Source organism: Ochlerotatus camptorhynchus, unplaced genomic scaffold (genome assembly GCF_037179485.1).
Source record: "Ochlerotatus camptorhynchus isolate MF236.1 unplaced genomic scaffold, CSIRO-AGI_Acam_v1.1 ptg000284l, whole genome shotgun sequence".
In the NCBI taxonomy this organism is placed as follows: Eukaryota; Metazoa; Arthropoda; class Insecta; order Diptera; family Culicidae; genus Ochlerotatus; species Ochlerotatus camptorhynchus.
This window is the reverse complement of record NW_027040773.1, coordinates 5778253-5798272: the sequence shown is the minus strand read 5'-3', so window position 1 is coordinate 5798272 and position 20020 is coordinate 5778253.

The following is a 20020-nucleotide window of genomic DNA, read 5'->3' as shown; positions in this document are numbered from 1 at the left end:
AATGTTGAGACTTTAGCACAAATGTCCAACAAAATAATTAATAATTTCCGGCAAAAATCGTTACAATCCTCAATTGCAACGATTAATTCCCTTTATACTTAGATAAGATTTAGTTTTAGTTATTTAGTTTTAAGCTATCAATTGTTATACTGACATGCAGGTTTAAAAAACCTGTTTAAAATACTGAATTGCCAAGACAGGAACAATGTAAAAACACTTAGATATATATCATAACAATTAAGGCTGGTAAGTTACTGTAGTAACTGGAGCACCTAGGTTAAAAATGAAATGTAATTTATTTTGAATTTGAAACAAATAAAGAGTTAAAAAAAAAAAAAAAAAAAAAAAAAAAAAAAAAAAAAAAAAAAAAAGAGTGAGGTTCGTTGCCATTGACGAGTGCACGGATGAATTTGAGTTCACTCACTCGGCAAAAAGTGACACAACAGCGGGGCCCTGTTTACTAAAAATGAACACATATGTTCATTTTTAGTAAACAGGGCCCCGCTGTTGTGTCACTTTTTGTCGAGTGAGTGAACTCAAATCCATCCATGCACTCGTCAATACATTTTTGTGTTTTCTTTTACACGCTCTTATGCTGGGTTTAGACTAGGCAAGTCAAATGATCAACTCATTTCAATTCAATTGGCTTGAAACGTTAAGACTGGTTCAACTTTTTTCAATTCAAGTGAATTGATCAAGTCAGTTGAATGGCATGGTTTACACGTTGAATTCAACTGACATGATCAATTGACTTGCCTGTCTAAACCCAGCTTTACTCTCACCCTGGGTGAACTCTGAGCTTCATGCCTCGAACAAAAAAGTTACCCGGAGTCTCTCTCGTCAAATCAACCTCTCACTTTAGTTCACTCTCCCTCAGTCACGGGGAGTATTTGTTTACTTCTACCATATTCCTGCCGCCACTCACTCGAGGCGAGGGCTGCCTAAACTCGCAAGGTAAGAGTATTTTAAATCCTCTAGTGAATTTGAGGAGTTTCATGAAGCTTGTCTGGCTGGGGCCCAAGGAACGTTCCCAGCAAAAGATGCAGGAACGATAGCAACGAATGTTGCTCGACAACGATGCCGTTCGGACGCGGGAAGGTGCCATGGACAGTTTTCTAGAGGCACTGCAGACGGGATCGGTGTTCGGTAATCAGGATCAACAATAACGACGATGACCATGGCCTGCGGGAGCGAAGCGGAGTGCGCACCTGGATCGACGCCGATCGCGAACAGGAATTACATCCAATGCTTACTCCAGTTGGGAGATGCTGTAAGAGCTATCGTAGGAAACTACTTAGCTCGAGGTACATAGGTGTAAGATCGACTCTACTTATAGTTATATGATTGTGTGTCTGTCCGGAGTTCCAGAAGCTACGCGAACAACATGGAATCCCGGAGAACGTCAGTAATCTGCTTGGTTACAACCGCAACAACTTTAACACAACTATCACTCAATATAAATAAGGATAGTATTTAATTAACTTATTATTTTTATTTGATTTACGTCCCCCTATACTCTCAAAAATTGATCAAAAATCATCTTATTTCTTGTTGAACCGAATGACGATCATAATTAGGTTTTGCACCGTCGGGATTAACCTCAATCTGATGACAGTTCAGTGGTACTGTTTACGTGGACTTAGTCGTTTTTTTCTTGGGTAGATTTTCTCGATAATTTTTCAAACTGCAGTGAGATGTAAACCACACTTCTGCATTGTTCACGAGCAACATCCTTTCATCGTGCTGTTCCTCGACAATTTTCAAGTTAAAGTTCGGTAATTTTAGAATATTTAATTTCGAAAAAACGACTAAGTGCTTGTAAACAGTACCACTGAACTGTCAAAAAGGTTCAGCCTATTAAAACTGAGTTCATTCGTGACGTCACGCTGCAGAACCTAATAGGGCTTGGGTGAAACAATCTTCATTCGATCAAAGGATGATCTTTTGGTTCACAGCTGAATTTTAATGAATTTTCAATTGATTCATCACTAGAAAGATTTCTTTCGAAGCGTGTTCAAAACGTCAGTTTATCAAACCTGTGGGGTAAAGGTTCGATTTAGCAATGGGGAATAAGTTCATAAACTTAAACCCATGATGGTGTGATGGACATTAAAACCACATGTTTGTGCCCACTTGTACTCAAAACATGACGAACACCGAAATCACATAACATATGTGGAGCACGATCATCAAAAATCGACCCCATTTCAGTGATTTTAGGTGGTATAGAAAGACATCGATCTGTCAAATTGATTATACCAGCTGTAAAATGAGAAAGGGAGTCAAGGAATAGTCAATTATATTAAAATTATAACAACCTGCACCTTTAGAAATAACTAATTTTACACGTGACGGGATCCATCTTTGACATTAAGGATCAGACGTAAACAAACATTTCATTTTAAATTAAGTGCTCGACGAAAAGTACGTTTGATTGAGTTGAATTTCGCGTCTATTGTAACTCTATTTCATGTCAAAACTGACGCTCGTATGTGTCAGTCTCAGAGCACCTAAATTAACATGATTTTTTCAAAGTGTGTGGTTTATAATTCTATGACTAGCACTTCTGAACTTATGTCTTTGTTCATCGTTAACTATTTACGTCCTTTATTTATAACTGTATGGCTGAATCCAACAAATGCATTACCTTGCTTCACATAGAAAAACGTATTTTAACGTTTGCATTTAAAAACGTAGACATTTTTCAATTATATTTTATGCAATTACCTGCCATCCAACTATTAATACTGAAATGTCATTCTAAGCTACCATATGTTAACTGTTTACAGCCAAATTTTGAAAGCGATACGTATTGTTTTTCTGTTGTTATGGCAAAAATTTGGGGAAATTCCTCGCGAATACTTGTTTAATTCTTCCAATTCTAAATTTGCGTGGATCTAATTTTCTATTTTATTTCTGTAAACTTAGGAGAAGAATGTTCATATGTAGCAGTTTTTTCGTTAAAATTTTTCATTCATTTGGATTCGTTGGAGGAAAAATATGACTGAGCAAATTAGTAGTTTAGAATTATCTAGGCCCCTCCAGAATTATCTAGGCCCCTCCAGAATTATCTAGGCCCCTCCAGATAAATTGTCTAGCTACGCCAATGGCAGCATAATTTTGCAACAAATGGCTCGGTTTAAGTTGAAAATATGCAGTGTTCCATTCGCAAGAATTTCGCAAGCAGGACGATAAATCAAATCGAGCGCTTCGATACTTGTAATACCCAAGGATTCAACCCTCCATATGTTTTTCAACTGCGGTCGATTGCAAACTTTTGCTCAAACCCCAACACAAAGATCTACTCCAATTACTTTGTTCTAAAAAACGTGAAAAGATTGATCTATAATAAAAGTTAAAGGAGGGGCGTAAACAGTATCCTAACCAGAGGTGGCAACAGTACATTTTTTGCAAAACCATGGTCCAGAGCAAAACAAAACAACTAGCACACGGGTGGTCGTGTATTTCTACATTACAAGCAAACGGAGGAGATGGAGATTAGGAAAAATATCGTAGCCCATTATTTTTCAAATAGTTTATTGAAATTAAATTTTAGCTGCAAGCTTGCGTGTGACAGTAAATTATCAACTCCCTTATTTACGCATAATTTTAACATCTGTGATTATGAGTGCTTAGTGTTCATTCTCATCTTAAAATTCTATGCAATAAACATAAATAAATGCTAAAATTAGCCAGAAATCAGCAACATTCTACATGACATAAATTTATGTCGCACGTGCCGCTGGTCTTGTCTGCTTCATTGTACAAAAATGTTCTGTCGCCTGCAGAAAACAGTTTAGAAATGTCATGACATTTTTTCGCTTGCCAGTTTGTGTTTGTGTGTCTTCTCTATGGTAACTGCGCAAAGTATCAAATGTTAAGGAAAAAACGTTAAACTCCAGTACTCGTGCCACCAATGATCCTAAAAAACTTTGTTCGACCGCTATGGCTAAGGTCCCAGGCTAAGACTCCCAGCTAGAAGACTCAAAGTTACCAGGAATGGCTATTTTTCCTATCAAGATTAAGCATTAATCGTTTGAATCTATTTTACGTAGGGTTAGTGTACTAGTTTTGACACTAGGGGTCCAGTTTTTTGCCCTGTTTAAATTAAACATATATTCGAATCTTGTATCGTAAAAAAAAATGAAAATAATACAAATATGTGTAATTTAATCCTGATGAATGTGGAAATTTAAGTAAGGGCCAATTTGAGCACCAAGGGCCTAAAACTGGCACACTTACCCTAGTTTTATTTCTTGCTTAATCAGAAAAATTTCGACTTTTTAATGAAAACGTTAATATGCATCAACTGATTATTTCGTGCTGAAATCAAAACATTCATAAGTTAACTTACTAAAAGCACAGTGAAAAATATTACTGGTTAATAACGCTTTTGATTCGTTTCTGACGGACTTGAAAATACTAGTTTAAAAATTCTTTGATAAGCCCCGCAAGTCGAAAAAAAAATGGCCGTATTATCTTGATAATATACAAATCACCTTTTCGGCCACTCTGTAACTCTTTACTCCTATGGTAAATTTCAATCATCAAACGTCAGTCTGTGTGGTGGACATTTCCTTACCCTTTCACTCCTATGAAAATCCCATAATATTCTGTCAAGCTTTGCGTGAAGAAACGGCGCCGCACTGGTACCATTGTTGAGCGAAGAGATAAGACAAAGTTCGCTAGATTTCATGCACAGATTGTCAAATGCTTATGGGATTTTACCATAGAGGTAACTCTAAGACCAGAAGGTCCCGAAGAAACGAGCTCAACTTTTTGGCTCAGCTCTGGTACTATCTTCGGTCCAAAGCTAATCGATGCGCCCCTCGAAACATAGGAAAATCCACGAACCCCTCATTTTATATGTCAAACTGTCATAGCGAATCAAAACAAACATAATGTAGTACTGAAATTTATACTAGAATGAGGGACGTTAATCGATTTGCTTGGGACTGATAGGCTAGTCAAGTAGTGAGCCAATTTAAAATCGTTAGTTTCGTATTGATTGTTGATTTTACCATAGGAGTAAAGGGTTGCAATGCAGAGTCGTCGAAAATCGTCAATGATTACTGAGTATGCAACTATTATATATATGCTTCTCTTTCATAAGAGCCAATGTCGCAAACGTCAACAATGACTATTTACGCGAATATCTCGAGAATGAAAAACCACTCAAGTAAACCACCACGATGATTATGTAGAGGAAGAGCACCCGCACTGATAGAATTGGTGGCTTACATGGATTGACTTTGAACTACGAGAAATTTACGAAAGAAGCCATTGTTTACGTTTTTGACATTCGTCCTTGTGCACGCTCAGTGTCGATATCATTAAAAAATGTTATTTTGACAGATCGATGGCCAACTATACCAGTTATACCACTGAGGCAACACAAAAAAGGGGCCAACTTTTAGTCAGTTATTTTACATGAAGTTCCACATATGTTAGTATGCGCCGAAATTCACTCGAAAATGATGGATGTCCACAGCAGAGATGCCAGATTTTTTTTTTCAGAAGTCTGCAAAAAATGTCTGTGAATTTCAGAAATGTCTGTAATTGGGCTGCATAAATTTAGCAGAAGTTTTGCGCGTGACGGGGGGTCGTGAAATAGATGCGAAATTTGAAATGTCAGCAAAACTTATGTTTGAGCAAAAAAAGACCTACTTTTAACGAATTGAATCTTATTGGAGTTGAGCATCGTTAAAATCAATTAATAAAAAGATAAATTACGATTACAAGACAAATGAGGCCGACTCTAAGTTGAGATAGTTCACTCATATTCTTCAAAACGTAGTTATCTCATAGACTGAGTAAAACTTTTCGAGCTTTTACAGAAACTTGTTTTTTTTTTTTTATATGAGGAACATCTCAATGTACATATGAAATTAGTTTACTTCTAGAATGAGTAAATTTTTCGTCAATTTTTCTAATTTTCGAAAAAATTTATAAAGGTTCAAACGTTTTCTAGAGTTTGAATAATTTAAATTTAAATTTGAGTCGATCTCTATGCCTTGTAGTGTGGAAATCCGTTAGTTACTTAATACTGGTACTTTTGCACGCCAGCAGCGGGGGAACGAGCACATCTTAAATAGTGAGAGATTCAACTTTGATATGACAAATATGAAGAAATCGAGCAATTTATACGATTCTAAACACTTCGTGCTCAAAAGGTGTTGATGAATCAGGATCAGGGCTATTGAAATGATTCAGATGGGAAGGAATATCGAAATATAGATCATCGAGAAATGGAGAGTACTGTACAACGAAGCCTAGTACGATTAATTGGGCTAAACACTAACATTGTTGTAACGATTTTAAAAATACAGTTTTAAAATAAGATATATCAAGCAACATATTCATTACATTTTGCAAAATAATTACACACCTGGGGTAGAACAACTTATCACATAAAACAATTTGATGATACCAACCTTTTTGCCTTTCTCGTACACCAAGGTGTACCGAAAGGCTATGATATCACTTGAAAAACACAATTTTGTTCCAAGACCATATGGCATATACTAATAGACGGGATCGGGAAATGTATCTGTTTGTGTGTATATAAGTAACTCACTCAATTTTTGCAGGAGTGGCTGAACCAATTTTAGTGGAACTAGTTCCAGGAGATGTGTTTCTTATTTCTAATAGATCGCTATTGATTTTTTTTTTCCCGATTGGAATTATGGTTCCGAAGATATGAACAAAAATGTGAATTCTAAATTACAGTGGGGAATTCGCAAAAGATTGATATATCAAAAATTCATCATGCGACATCTCAAAACACAATAGAATTTTATTATAAGATCAGTGGACATATTCAGACCCAATGATCACAATGGCCTCTTTCAGAAATACCGGATACCCCCGGGAAGTTGACAGATTCTGACATACGCCGAAATGCATCGTGCGATACCTCAAATCACTCAACATAATGAGTAGTGCAAGTATTTATATTGATTTTCCATAAAACCTCATAGAAATATATTTATGGAAGAGAAAAAGTGCGTATTCATGATCAAAAAAGTGAAAATAAAAATTTCTCACTCACTTTTCTCGACGATGGCGAATTTGAGTGAAACCACTTCCATTTTGTTTAAACTGTACTCCCATATGATGCTATTTAATATTATCCTGATCGCACATTGGGTTCCGCACATTTGGGTTTTTCAGCGACAGTGACTTATAGACAGTCAAATTATAGACCGACCAACGTGAGTTGACGTATCAAAACAAACCGTCAAACCGTATGGAATATCTGGATCAACAATAGAAAAGAGATGGTCCATTAATTATGTCACACAAATTTGGCCCATTTTCAAACACCCCCTCCCCCCTTTGTCACATTTGTATGGATCTTAATTTAATTTGTATGGCTCGTCACAGTATCCAAACCCCCCCCCCCCCCTAAAAATGTGACATAATTAATGGACGATCCCAAAGGGCCCATCAGCATTTGTAAACAAACCGTTCCATAGCCCTTTACTCACAAAGCAAAGGCCACCCACGCAAACCAACACCATCATCGGATAGGGGAAACTTCTATCTACACGATGATGGTTTTGGTTTGTGTGAGTGGCCTTCGATTTGTGAGGAATGGGCTTTGGAGCGATTTGTTTACAAATGCTGATGGGCCCTTTTCTATTGTTGATCCAAATATGTTCGTTTTGGATACAACATGGCAGCACATTGACAGGTCTATAACTATGGCCGGCTGTAACAATGACAGCTCGTTCGTGTCGTGGATTTGAAAATGCGCGAATTTCTAATGCGTGTTGCAAAATGCATCGCACGTGTAGTTTGATTAAAGATGTTAAACTGTGCAACCAAATAAATTTTAAAGTTTTCCCTAGATTGAAAAAGTCTGTAAATATCTGTGAAAAAACTAAAAAGTCTGTAAATGTCTGTAACGAAAAATATGTCTGTGAAAAAAATTAACATCTGTAAATTCACAGACATGTCTGTAAATCTGGCATCTCTGGTCCACAGTATATGTAATAGGGTCACAATTCTTACGAAGCTTTTGGCACATTCTGGTCCATTTGTGATTGTATAGTGTAAATTAATGCTTTTCAAATATATGTGAATGGTTCCATGGGTTTGGGACACGACTCGAACTTTTGCTCCACTGTGGGCAATTCCAGCTTCCTGGTGACATATCAACAGTCTGATACTCCTAAAAAAACATCTTCGAGAGAAACGGAATCATGAACTGAAATAACATTATCCCATCACTGTTGATTTATTTTAGATCCATGCATGCAAAATAAACTTATTCCTCGAGCTCAACAAAAACATTACCAATTTTTGTCATTTTTTTTTTCGGAAGGGCAGGTTTTAAAAGACTTTTTAAACAAGTGTCGAAATATTGAGTTTAATTTTCCACTCGCTTCGAAAACCTCAAAACGAACTTTTACCCCACCTTACTTTCCGTTACTGACAACATTGCTCATAGACAAAAGTCGCCGTAATCCTAATCACCTCGGTTGCCATTTATTGAAAGCGCTTCAATAATGATTGCTTCTTCCATATTCCTAATCCTTTTCCCATCCTCCCCGCCCGTACATAAGCAGATTCCAATCAGGTACGAAACAATAACTTCTAATCCACCTCAAATCGAGGTGATCCGTTCGGATCCAAATTGAAAGTAAACAGATAAGATTCGAAAAACACTTCTTACCTCCCTGTTCATTCCCACAACGGACGGAAGAACAGGTGAACAAATTTACCGCTGAACGACCACACCTCCTTCCCTTGATGAGACGTACAATAAGACAATAAGCATAAACTGACCTCGGTCCCTTTCAGGCGCTAGTCTCATTTCATGCTACCCCCAAATACTGTTTGACAATCGATTTTCTTGTCATTATGTTATTATGGATGAGATTTTTTTTCCAAATGACACCTGCAATAAACGGAGGGGGCACTCAAAGTGTCATAAACTTTATAGACATGCGGTGTATGTCTACCTGTCAGCCAAAGCAAACCTACTTGAGTATGGAAATTAGTGGGTAAACATGTCCAGAAGAATGCTACAGGGGTTCCGAACCGCACCGGAATCAATATTTACCCGTCATATTAGCATGATCGCACTTGCCCGCAGAGCTCTACCTATGGTTGTAAACAGATGATTGAATTTAGGCTGTTGCTTTGGATTCGTCAGAAGCTACCTTCTCGATTCGTTCGAATGTACACGGACGATGAATCTCACTCAAATAAGAGTTTAGCAGATGAAGTCCGGGAATACATTTAAACGAAGAGTCAGAAATTGCTTCATATAAGGTAGATTAATTGTGCCAGTTATGGCACTAGTGCTCTAGTTTTTGGCTCTAGTGACTAGTTCAAATTTTTAAGATCTATATTCAAAATTTGAATTAAATTTGGTGAACAATGAATAAAATTGAAATTTAAGATAGGGTTAATTCGGGAACCTCTGTAGAAATTTCTTTCTCTTCGATGAAATGTATACTTGGAATTCAGCTGCAGATTTCTCTAGTTTGCTAAAACCATACGGTCACTCATTGGCTGAGAATTTTCAAGTAGATTTCTGCTTGAATGTGAGTGAATGTTACTCAATCTTTGGGTGATTATGGTTTTGGCGAATTTTAGCAAACGTATCTCAAATTTGAGTGAGATTAATTTTCCAACGTGCTATTCAATCACGTTTACATGAAGTCAAACTTAAGATCTTCCTTCCAGAAGAAACTCATTGATCAAACTCAAGTGTTATGTCATCCCTTGCTACTCATACCGTACGTTAGAATAAGACAATGTTTTGTGATACCCATTCAATGTTTCCTACAAACAATATGCAACAATAAGAACCAGTTAGTATTTGTCCAAAATGTATGAAGCTGCTTTTTTCTCATTATTGTAAGCTGAATCGATTTATTTATTTTCTCAAGGATTACCCAAAACCATCCTATGCTCCTCGTCTTCAGCAGCAACTGAGGATCGAAGAATACCGAGGAGCTAAAAAAAATACTTGCAGTAGCAAGTTTATTTAGCTAAATGAGAAAATGAACCGAAAATAGGGACAGCACAAATAGAAATTATTTTATTTTCGCTCGGCGCGCAGCAAAAGAAAATATCGCTGAAGCGAAAAATAACACCAAAATTGTCTATCCGGGCAGGATTAGTGCGCTGGATTTCTTTTTTTTTTTATTCTTTTCGAAAGATCCTTCTCAGTGGACCAGCGTGCTCAGGTGACGGTAGGAAGGTAGGTACGTGGATCAAGATGGAAAGAAATCAGCACAGCTCAGCAAGAACCCGTCGTCATCGTCATCGACCAGCAGTCAGTAGAGGCGCGCACCCAAAATTGCAAGGGGAAGGGACGATGAAAATCACAATTTTCTTCGCTGGAGGGCTTCCTCTTGTATGCTCTTGTGCAAATCCCTTTGCACATCTGAGCCTTGTTTTGTATGTGTGGACCAGGTACCAAAAGGAACACCTGTAAGCAGAAATTTTAATTGATTTTCGGAAACCGATTATCCGTGAAGCATGCAGCACCGAAATAGCGATATTGAATGTGCCTGTGCTCAATTACAATGTGTCAAATGGCATATTGCTGGCAGAGAAAATGTTTACTTAAGTGGTAAATGTAAAAATACAGACATTGCTGAACAATTCACTATTGACCATGAGCATGAGCATGATTGACCGTCCGCGGATGCTACTGCGTTATTGCCAGGCCAACTGTTATTACCAGAGTTGCGACCTATCACAATCACGATCGCCAAACAGCTGATGGTAGTAACGCTTTGTACATTCCTATCAATGTGCTCGTCGAAGCTCTCTCCATGACCATTAGACTGATGCAAAATTTGACTTTTTCGCTCCACAGTGCTTAAATGGTTTCAAATCGGGTCCTGATTTGCCTCTCAAAGTAACAACTCATTAGGATTGAAACAGACTTCGCACAAGCCATTTGAAGTTTACATGTAAATTACTATGAGAAATCTCAACTTTTGTTCATTGCCTTCTAGTCTTTTCCATATTGAGCTGCGAAACAGTTCAATAGCCATTCTTATAGAAAACTTTCTCAGCTTCAATTTTGCTCAAGATTGTTTCTATGTAAAACGAGACAGGAAAAAGTTATTAATCATTTAAGAGATTGGTAAACTTATGACATGATCAAGCAGCTGCTCTGTAGGCAACACTGAATTTTGCAGTGTGACATAGTAGCCATGATTTGTGTGTCCTATTCAACGCCCCAGAAATAACAATGTTGCCTGCTGAGCAGTTGATTGAGCATGATTATAAGACATCAGCGCATTGAACCATTGATAACTTTTGATCCTTGCATTTAATTAAAAAGTGGTCTTCAGCAAAGTTGTAGCTACAAGTACAGTTGAAAACTTTTGAAGCAGACCGATATGGTTAATTATTAGATAGGCATGAACAAAAATCTTGGTTTTACCATAGTAATTCCCATACAAACTTCAAATGGTTTGTGCCAACTCAGTTTCTCACCAAATGGGTTCAAATTTTGAGAGGTTAGTCTGGATCCGATTTGGAATCGTTTAAGTATTGTGGAGCGAAAATTTCAAATTTTGCATCACTCTAATGACCATCCATCAAGTTGACGAAAGAAGTAAAAAGCAACTGGTGAATGTCGATCTGGTCATTCCCGACAATCACGACACTCATCTGTGCTCGTTTTGAAGCAGTTGCTGCTTTGTTTGCTTATTTGAGTATGTTGGTGAGTGAGCCCAACAGCTTCCGTTTCATGTTGCCTGCAGTCGCGCCTGCCGAGACGAACTTGGAATGCGTAGGCATTGTTTTCATTTTCTTCTGTCGTTTCGATTTTTCTCATGATCGTACTGTAGAAGTCTTCACTGTTTTCGTTGTCCTTTGTAGCGTTTTGCTTGTGAGCAGCGATCATTACTGGTGATTGTTGTTTGCCATGGCTCTAACTCTCACTGCGTGACAAAACGATCTGTCAGCGATAGTCGGTTGGTGCGAAGACGAGTGTCACGTGAGTGTCATGATATTTTGCATCACTGGTTATTACACAAAGAACCAACGGATCCTTCTTGAGTCTAGTGATCATTTTCAACATAAGGCGTACATCATTTATATTTCATATTTAAATGAAAAATCACAAAATGTTCCAATCTTTTCTATCATGAGCTGTTCTTTGTACATTCATGATATCTGTAGTTTTCAGATGAGAGCAAAAGACTTTGGCAAAAAGCTAACTGGGTTTTGATATGGGAAGTTTTTTTTTTATGATGGGTCATTTGGCCGAATAACAAAATTTACTATTCCTTTTTCTCGTGCGCTATTTTTTTTTTTTTTGAAAATAATCTTCTTGTTCAACTACAGCTGTGCAAAATAACGGAGGAACTGTACAAGGAAATAGAGGCATTTCGCGCCAAATCGTATTCGGAGCTGGCAGCACCCTCTCAGATTTCAATGAAACTTTCTGGATGTATAGACGTTGACTAAATAAGCTCTTTTGCATGCTCAGTTCTTCCCAAATTTATCTAGACTAACATTTGAGAAAAGCCAAACTTTTTCTATCGATTTTTTTCAAATTTTTTTTTTTTGGAAAAATTACAACTCCTACAAAAATGTGTTGTATGGATGACTTTTAGAAAATTGTCCAAATTATCGAGAAAAAAATACTGAAAAAATTTAATTATTGAAAAAACCGATTTAAAATTTGAAGTCGATTTCAAAAAATGGCCATGTTTGATTTGGATGAAACTTTGTCTCAAGATAGATAATTATGTTTATTACCAACCGTCCATACATCGCACGATGGGTACTTTTAAGGAAAAAAAAATTATCTAACAGAAACTTGTTCATGTCTGAAAAGTTTTTTTTTTTTTAATTTGCCATTTTCACACAAAACTAAACCAGTGAAGCTTAAATCTCAGAATCCAATGAAGCTCAATTTGCGATTCAATTTTGTCTAATCTTACTGATGTATAGACGGATGGTTGTAAAAATAATTACCTATCTTGAGGCAAAGTTTCATCCAAGTGAAACATAGCCATTTTTTAATCGACTTTCAATTTTAAAAATCGGTTTTATTCAGTGTAGGTTTCAAATGGAATTTTTTTCAATATTTTTTTTTTTCGAAAATTTGGACAATTTCCTAACAGTCATCGATACAACACATTTTCGTACTGGCGCTGGTGGTGTAGTGGTAAGCGTGATTGCCTCTCACCCCAGCAGGCCTGGGTTCAATCCCAGTTGGCGCCGCCGGGATGTTCTGAGGCATAACATCTCTGATCATGCCTTCCTTCGGAAGGGAAGTAAAGCCGTTGGTCGCCGGTTCATAAGTTGATGGGTCGATAGGTAGGGTCCAGGTGTGGGAGCTGCCTTCCTGGCGTCGGTAGCATTGGTGCTCAGCACGGAAAACAAGATCGACGGAAAACAAACCAAAGGAAAAAAAAAACACATTTTCGTAGGAGTTGTAATTTTTCCATATTTTTTTGAAAACAAAAATCGACAGAAAAAGTTTGGCCTTTCTCAAATGTTAGTCTAGATAAATTTTGGAAAAAAAAACTGAGTATGTAAAAGTGCTTATTTAGTCAAAGTCTACACATCCAGAAAATTTCATTGAAATCTGAGAGGGTGTTGCCAGCTTCGATTCAATTTGGCGCGAAATGCGTCAATAAGAGAAAAATCCGCTATTTTCTGGATGTGTAATGGCTGCCGTGATATTATGAGTAATGGCCGTTTTAAAAGTGCGCTGACATCCATGAGTGCTGCTGCGATTGAGCTCAACGATACGTACCAAAAAATAATTGAAGAATTCTGGGTCTACCTAACCAAAATATCACTCTCATCGAGAAACTCACCAAGGAATCTTTGAATGTGGATGAAGTTGTTGTGAAATCGCTGATACCAAGAGGCCGGCCACTGTCGACACTGTCTTTCGTATCATTAATACAAGGTAGGAATCAGTCTCGAATCGAAGCGAAAGCTTAATCTTGACCACAAGGAATTGAATTTCGGGAGTTTTTTGAGGATGATAACCCGATATTTTTAGTAGCCGGTGCTGAACGCAGATCCTGGTTCGTCGAAATTAGCAATTAGAGCCAGCCGTAACAAATACCTCTTCTACTGCTCTCGTCAACACTCGTGCTCATTTGACCGTTTACTATGAAAAAGTCCGTGGTTTGAGGACTAAAATGAATGCTCTGCTCCATTCGCTGCTTTCTTGTGATTTTGATGTTGAGGTTTTCACAGAAACGTGGCTTCATACTGACATCGCGAATGCTGAACTGTCAAGAAACTACATTATTTACCGCTGTGAATTCCAGCACCAGTGTACAACGACGTGGTGGTGGTGTCTTAATTGTCATGAAATCCGTGCTGAATTGTAAAGCCGTGCATCTGGTTGATGGCGAGAATCTCGAACAAATTGCTGTGCCAGTTATAACTACCACATCAATCGCTTTTCCTGTGTTGCATCTACATTCGCCCCCAGTTTCTTGAAATGGCTAGCCCTCATGATACGACATTAGTTATGGGTGATTACAACCTGCCGAATCTAGGCTTGGGACTTCGATGAGGATGCCCAAGGATTCTTACCTCTTAATGCTTCATCTGAAAGGGGATTTGCTGTAGTCGAGTCCTTACTGTCTGCAGGACTTAGCAAATCAACAATCTGATCGTCAGTGATTCAGATCCTATTGAGCTATTTGAACCACCATCTGCCATTTTGAAAGTTGATCGCCATCATAAGCCTTTAGTTTTGAAAGTTGATATCCGTTCGGGCGACCCTCCGTCATCGTATCCAGCAGCACGCAGTGAGTACAATTTCGCACGGTGTGATTTAGATGCTATTAATGCGAGGATCTCAGCGTTGGATTGGGTGCAATTACTTAACTTACCTACCATTGCTGCCGCCCTATCCGTATTACATTAAACAATATTTATCAAGTAATCCATGTTACTGTTCCGGTAAAGGCTCGTAGACTTTCTAAGCATTTCCAACAACCGTGGTGGAATCCGCAATTGCGTAATCTGCGTAACCGTCTGCGTAATGCCCGTAAACGTTACTTTCGCTCCAGGACTGCTGAAAATAAGCATGGTGTGCAGCTTGCAGAAGCCGAGTACGACAGTTTGCATGAAGTTCGCTTTCGTGAGTATGTATATCGCTAACCTTCAGAGTGGCTTCAAAGAAAACCCATCGTCACCTACTGTAATCGAAGCTCCTCCACCGATATCACCTCTTCGCTGATTTCTTCCGAAGCGTTTTCGAACTCGATCAAACGCCTCCGCAGCAGCAGTATATCGTCCAGTTACTGAACTACAACATTCATCTGCAGCAGCTTAATTTCATCCATTACACTATTTTCAAGGCCCTTTGCTCAGTGGATGTATCGAAAGGCCCAGTTTCGGATCGCATTTCACCGTCTTTCTTCAAGAATTGTGCAGCATCGTTGACCACACCCGCTATGTATATCTTCAATCGTTCACTCCTGGATGGCTCTCGATCCTTAATTGTTTGACCAAAGTTCTCGAAAGCCTGCTGCATGACAAGTTGTATCCAGCTGCCCAACAAACAATTGCCCATTGAAGAAACGCTTGACGATTTTATTCGACTGTTTGCTTAATAATACTTGTACTATTTTTAATAATAACTTCTGCTCAGGCTTTGTTCACACAAATCTGAAGAATTTATTCAACCACAACATGGAAATATTTGGTGTTGAATAAGGTTATGTCGAGAAGCTTTTATTCGACTTACAAGAGTTGTAACAGAGCTTATTCGATCACATTTTTTATTATTCAGCGTTTATTAGACATCATTACTTCCTTAAATAGCGATGGTATAAAGGTGTATATAGACGCTTGATTCTTATGTGAAATAATGTTTAATTAAACACTTCAATACATTTTTTAAACGATTATTCAACTACGGGGTAATTAATCCGAAAATAATGGCACAGAGCAGGGTTGTTTCTCGTTGGTGATTGTTGGTGTCATTATTTCTGTCGAAGCACGCACCGACCACACAGATACTAGAAAATTTATTACATACATACATACACACATGTCGTTAGATGGGATTCGAACCATGACCTTCCGATCACCAGCCGCTTGCCTTGTCAACTGAGCTATCCTAGAATACATCATATGGGCAACTAAATAATCAATAACAGCTTGAATCTGAATACCTATCAGCACTCCCAGCCGTGACTCTAGCTAGTTCAAGGAGATGTGAGAATGATTAATTCATTCTAAGTCTTGTTTACAATCCATTGTTTATGACATCGAATCAGATCTGGCGAGTCTTATAGAATATTTTAACGGCAATCTTATTTCTCTGAATCTGACGAAAACAAAGTACATGGTTTTCCACTCGTCACGGAAAAAAATCTCGCAATACCCCGCAAATATCCATGTGTCGGAAATTTGTGCATTGAAAAAGTTGAATCATTTAAATACTTAGGGTTGCACTTAGATTCTTGTCTTTTGATGTCTTTTATGTCTTAAAGCATGTTTCTAGCAAAGTTTCATCTTTATGTGGCCTCATGAAAAGAGTACGCTGTTTTGTGCCCAATGAATCATTGCTGCGATTTTATTACGCGTGTATTCATTTCATACTTCAATACCTAATCAGCGTTTGGCGTCATGCTGCTAAATCAAAACTTTAAAAAATTCAAACGTTGCAGAATAGATGTGTGAAAGTAATCTTTAATTTACCTCCCTTATTCTCAACAGTTTTGCTTTATACTAGTTCATGCCACAGAATTATCCCTATTCTAGGTTTGCGCAATTTTCAAACAATTTTGTATGTGCACAACACGTTACATAACCGTAATTTACATCACAACATTTTTTTTTTTCGACTAGAGTTAACCTTCAGAGAACTAGACATGCAAATGAGTTACTGAGAAGCAGAGCATGCACGAACTTGGGCCTAGGTCGCATCACAAACTACGGTCCATTAAAGTTCAATATACTTCCCATCGACTTGAAAGCAATAATGAACAAAATTCTCTTTAAAAGCAATCTGAAGCAGTATATAATAATGAACGTAAATGAATATATTCTCTTAAAGTGTCTGTAGGTTTTTCTGGCTCCTGCTATTTTTTTCCTGCATCATTAATTATAGTATAGTTTAATAAATTAAATTTTCAATGTTAAACCACAAACGTTATCACTTTTTAAATTATTTAGAATTTTCTGTTGAGTAAGTGAATCCCTTCAAAGGAACTTTGTTCCACTGGGATTCACATTGTTTTTAATTGTAGTTTTTTCTCCGCATTTTCTTTGTTTTTTTACTAAGTGTCCATTACCAGGGGGCTCTCTGTGCGAGCTCCTTGGTGTGGAGGTTAGTGAAGGGTTTAAAAAAAATAATAAATAAAAAATAAATAGCATTTAAAAAGAATGCAATTAGAACATGGACGCATAGGAGCTTTTATACTGACTGTATTCACCTTTATTCAGCAATATTGTTAAGCAATGCAATGGAATATAATAATAGAGCTAGAAAACATTTATTAGACGTATAATAAAGCATGTTATTAAATCTATTGAAAACATTCGAATTGAAGCGTCAATGTAAGTGCAAATTACACTTATTCAGTATGTTATTAGATCAAACTTCTGGTGTTGAATCAGGAAGGCAGTCATCGTTTGTATAGCTTATAATAAGTATATTAATCAAATCAGAGCAAACAGCGGAATAAAGACACATCTATCGATCTCAATGAGTTTTTTCGGCTTATCATTTGACAACCCGTTTTATTCAGCATTGTACACTGTTATAAAGCATTTAGTCAACATATATGATTATTTGTGACTCTAAATTGTTTGTTGGGTGTGCAATCTATAATCTCGGAGCTCCAGCATGGATTTATGAAAAACCCAACAAACAATTCAGAGTCACAAATAAGCATTTATATTGAATAAATGCTTGATAACAGTGTACAATGCCGAATAAAACGGGTTGTCAAATTATGTTCTGAAAAAACGTCATTGAATAAAACAAAAATTCCGTGCGTTTTGTGCACGTAAATGCGTAATTTTGTCATCAGAAAATGTGGTGTTTCCGTGATGGGTCGCCGAATATTGATACCAAGCACTGAGCCCAGACGGTACTAATCTTGATGCGTTTTGGTGCAAATTTTAAGCCCCTCCTATTAAGAGCATTATGCCAAAAAAAAATGAAAACCTTGCCGAATTCTCTAACTAGAAGGGGCTTAAAATTTGCATCAAAAAGTATAAACGCAGGTCAGATTCTGCGATTGATGTGTTTTCCCCACTAGGGGAAATGGTTCTAATGTTGGCCTATGGATCTAAGATTGGGCCCATCGCTAAAAATTTGCTATTTACCAATTTTATCTAGATGATCGCGTCATTGGGACGGTACTAATGGATATTTTTGGTCACCTTTGAAAATTGAGTCGATTGCTGAATTTATGTATTTGTGGTCTTCGATAAAGTTGTTCTGAATAGTTTGTGAAATCTTGGTCTCAGGGATGGGCAATATTGAGCAATGTGTATATTTTAGTCTAGAAATTTGGTTTTCTATTTACCATACATCTTCCCACATAAACTTTAAAATGTTCCCGCAAATCCAGATCGCAACCAACTTTGATCCAATATGGTGCAGTTTTGAGGTACCTCAATACAAATCTAAAGTGCAATGGGGAGCAAGGTAAAGTTTACCTACTCTAATGAACAGCCACAACTTTTGTAGATCCCCTACAATTAAATAGTGTTTCAAAAACAGTTTAAATTATTAGTCCATTCCAAGTGCACCTTAACGATATGGTACAAGAGCTTGAGATTAAAAGTCCGGTGACCAATTCACCTGTTACAAGAAGTGTATGCTCTTCAACTACTTACTCTGTATAATTCTTCCTCCAGCTACAACTGATCCAAATATGTAAATATAGTTTTGCGCATTGGTGCATGTCGCTGTGTAGCACAAATTCCAACGCAGCAGCGTGCAGAACTCACCACAAATCACTGATCGGCGGCCTAGGCAAACGATGATAGCATGTAACATATTAGGACATTTATCATGTTTTAATATCAGTATAATTTAATGGTCACAATTATGACCGTAATGGGAATTGATTGTGTCTGCTTGTTATTTATTTGCCGCAAATTTATAATCTGAGCGATAAGAATCATCAAATTGTGCTACCTCATGCATCGCTGCTCGCCTGCTGCTGGCTGACTGGCGCTCATAGCACCCGACTACACCTATATACCATTGCAAACGAGACACGACTATGTACAAATGACACTACCAAGTCGAGGTAAACAGCTTGCGAGTAAATTGCTATGGCTAGGGCCTCGATTCCATTCGCACCCGAAGGCCCACTCATCGACTGAGCATTTTACCGGAAATGTGGCTTATTCCAGCATCTCACCTTTCCCTTAACGAATGCACTCAAACATCGAATACGGAGGCTCCATTACCAATCACTTATCGCGAACAATTTACCGTGAATATTGACTTCTTTGGAAATTTCCCGCACAAATCACACGAAAAAAAATTGTTCTTTCTACAGCATCAGGGACTCACATTTCTCTGCACGGCTTCTTCGCGTGAGCCATTTGCCGCCTACCCCATAACATTAATGCCTCCCATGATCCCTATTTCTCAAAATATGGTAATAATAATTTCCCTAATTGAATCGATTTTCAATAGTCATTAGATGTCATTATTTTGAAATTATGTTAATAGATGATAGGTATAATCAACATTATACTAAACAACCAGAAGCCGATCGGTGTTCACGGCGGCGGCGCAGCTTGTTCGTTGGCATTCACTTGCCATTAGACACGCGTGGGCGAAGGAAGCTCGAAGCAGGTTGATTGGCATCGCAGCACTCGCAATAATGACGGGAGCTGCCTTTGCCTCCGGAGCAATATGACCAATGAGGTGATAAAATGGATGAAAATTGTACTACACTCATAAAATAAATCCAATAAATCACATAACCGATGGAAAATGGGTCAGATTACTTTCATGTGATCTCATAATTAGAAATTGTCTCACAAAATCATACGAACCTTATGTATCCAATGAAAT